At 45.7% G+C, this 3,137-nt stretch overlaps 1 pseudogene; it reads right to left on the minus strand.

The window, feature by feature from the left end:
- Window positions 1-368: 368 nt before the first annotated feature.
- Window positions 369-1,177, minus strand: LOC105978568 (annotated as a pseudogene).
- Between the last annotated feature and the right edge of the window lie 1,960 nt (window positions 1,178-3,137).

The following is a 3,137-nucleotide window of genomic DNA, read 5'->3' on the forward strand; positions in this document are numbered from 1 at the left end:
GTGAGCAATGGTACCATGTAACATGCCTGACTGTATTATTGTATTATCTCTCATGCTCTCAATGACTTTAATATAATGCTTATATATCTCAACCGTACAATTGTGCATTACTGAACCCTGAAGCAGTATTACTGAACTCGTAGGAGTAGCAGCGGGTGGGGGCTGGCTCCCCACCTCCCTCTGCGTCATTATTTTTAATACTACAATTGTCTTTCAAGGGGAGACCAAATAAAAGACACATTTTTCAGTTAGTTCTTTCTAACTTAAAAAAAACAAACAAACAAGGGCAGCCAACTTTCCAGAGATACAGGCTCTGGCAAAAACATTTTTACTTTCCTAAAGTGATATGCTCTTTTGAAGTCCAGCTGTATTTTATATATATCTGCTCCTTTGCTGTCAGTGAAAAAGAGAATTTTTTTTTAATCTCCAAACTCAAGTGTTTGTGTAGAGTGCAAGTCGGAGTTTGTGGTTTGCTTTTGAATTCCGCACACAGCAGAGGTCAGAGTGGCTGCAACTGTCCCTAATTCACACCTTGACTCGTCCTCTGCTCCGTTCACATAAGTTCACCTGGATCACTGCCGTCCTGATTCGAAGACATATTCTCAGCTTTCATTCGTGACGAGCAGCCCCGAAGTTCATCCATTTCTCTCTTCTTCTTCATTTCTTCTTTTTCTTCCCTTTTCATTTCCTGAATTTGGGCCTCGTTTTCATTCCTTTCTTCTCGGTCTCTGCACGCTTTCTCTGCGGCTAGGTCTGGGAACCTTTCCATTTTGGTCTGTTCTAATCGGTTCAGTATTCCATTCATTTTCTTCTCCGCTGTCACAGTTTTTACATCCTTTTGCCTGTGAAAGCCTACCTGTCCCACATCCACGTCAGCTGTTTTCTTCCGGTTAGACCACGGTGTGTATACCAAGTTAACGTTGTTCATCTTGCAGCCTTGGATGCTATTGGCCTTCACAAGGTGTGTGCAGTCCGCCCGCACTTCCTTTGAATATCTTCTATGTTTTCCCCCTTCTGTAATCGAGGATAGACGTGAGCCAAAGAGTTTTTCCACATGAAACCAAGTATCTTCTGGCCAGCCATACTTTATTAGACCTCCATTTTTATATTTATCCTTTCCCATGTAAACAGTGTAAGCAGATGAGTTGGCGCAGCAGCTGGTGAAGTAGAACACCATGGTCCCGCCGCCGACGCAGCGACTCGTGCAGAATAGCAGTGTTTCTCAATGATCTTTTAATTCCATGTTTCATGAACTTTTTGAAGCCCTCGATGTCCACACGAATACAGTAGACTAGATGGAACATAAAGTTATTAAGACAGCTTAGCCATAACCAAATACCTTGAGGGAATGAGTCATAGGGTCTAGGGGTCAGGAGCACAGTCCCTGGGGACATCAAGGTCAACTGGCACAACCTAAGTCACAAAGAAAATGATAACATATATGCTACTTTGGTGAGCAGTGCCTGGAGTCCTAAAAGCTTGTGAGCAGCCATCTGAAAGGGCGAACACTGGGCTCTCCTCATCCAGAAGTAAGAAGATGGATGACAATGGAATGACACATAGAAACAATTCGTCCCAAGGACTAACGGACCATGAGACCCTCACCCCCCATGACTACGAGGCCGCGAGAATTACATGGTTCCATCCTCCACTGAGGACTGTTCTGAAAAGGATCATAATAGAACATTCTGGGTAGACTGGGAGAGAAATGTAGAACAAACCTTAAAATCACAACAGATCAAGGCTCACTGGTGGGATAAAGCTGGTAGATGTTGGCCTTTGGTCACCCTTCAAGGCTGGAAAGGGAGCCACCTTTAGTTCTCAACTTCCAACCAAAGGACAAGTCTGTGAGGTGGACAGTAAAAGCACGGAGGTACCTACAACACTTGGAACAGTCAAGCCTTAGAAATCAAAAGAGCTGCATTTGCCCAGGTGCCAAACGCAGATGGCAGGAAGAGAAAGGAAAGGGGGTGCGTGAACACTCGGAGAGGCAATGGGCTGCGTGACGTTATATTGTGAGGATCTGCAATTATGACCTGGACCAAAATGATTGAATAGAAAATGGGTTTGCTCTTTACGTTTTCATCCACACACACGCACACACACGTTAATGCAACAAAACAAGAACAACACACTAACCAGCGGGGGTTGGAAATCAAATGAACATTTCTACTCTGCCTGGGGATGCATGTGCATACCTGTGTGTGCTTGAGTGAAGAGGTGAGTGTGAGTATATGTGTGAGCATGTACTGTGTGCGTGAGTGTGTGAGGGTTATGTGAGTATGTGTGTTTGGGGTAACCAACAGGGTCTTTTGAGGTCGTCACTATTCTGCTGCTTTGAGCTGCGTTGTAAACCTCTTACGGTTAAACTGGGGTTTAAATTGGGCTCGAGCTGACTGCGCCACATCCATTTGAAGTCCCTTGGGAGAAAACTGGGACCCGTTTTATACAGAAAGTGCTTTATGAATATATGAGATTATTACTTGGCCTGGGGCACGTCCTTACATAAACGTGTTCTAACTCTGTTTTTTCCAGCTGCGGTTTCTCATCAGCCTGCACTCAGTTTCAGACTCAACAGACGGTCTGGTCAGACCTATCTTTTGTTTACATGTTAGCCACTTAGAAACAACCTCCAGCTGAGAAGGGCTTTTCCCAGTTTCGCAGCAGGAATCAGAAAAGCCTGAGAGGGAGAAAGATGGAGGGGAGACAGACTCAAAGGAAGCCCTGCCAATTGCCAGGCACAGCCAGGGGACGAGCGTGCCCCTAGCTGGCACCTGCAGCACTCACCGTGGTCATGGGCGAACACCAGCAGGCCCAGGCCCATCAACATCTGAGCCAGTTCCTCATAGCGGCCGCAGTGCTCAGCAGCTCCGTGGGAAATAAACATCAGAGCCCTGGAAGGGGTGAGAAGGGGGATTGGTCAGGAAAGTTAACAGGTCACTGAGGTTATTGCTTTCACAGCACCAATAACAAGCCAGCAATAGAAACACGGTCTACATGCTTTTTAAACAAGAGGGGGTTGGCATTCAAACTCTGGGCTTCTGATTTTTGAAGTCCCCGGGCAGAAGAGAGGTTAGCCTGCTTGGCTTTGAACTAAACTGTTAAAATTTTGAGTCTATCAGCCACTGAAAACCCTA

Source organism: Echinops telfairi, unplaced genomic scaffold (genome assembly GCF_000313985.2).
Source record: "Echinops telfairi isolate 266 unplaced genomic scaffold, ASM31398v2 ScPeMD7_31;HRSCAF=116, whole genome shotgun sequence".
Classification (NCBI taxonomy): Eukaryota; Metazoa; Chordata; class Mammalia; order Afrosoricida; family Tenrecidae; genus Echinops; species Echinops telfairi.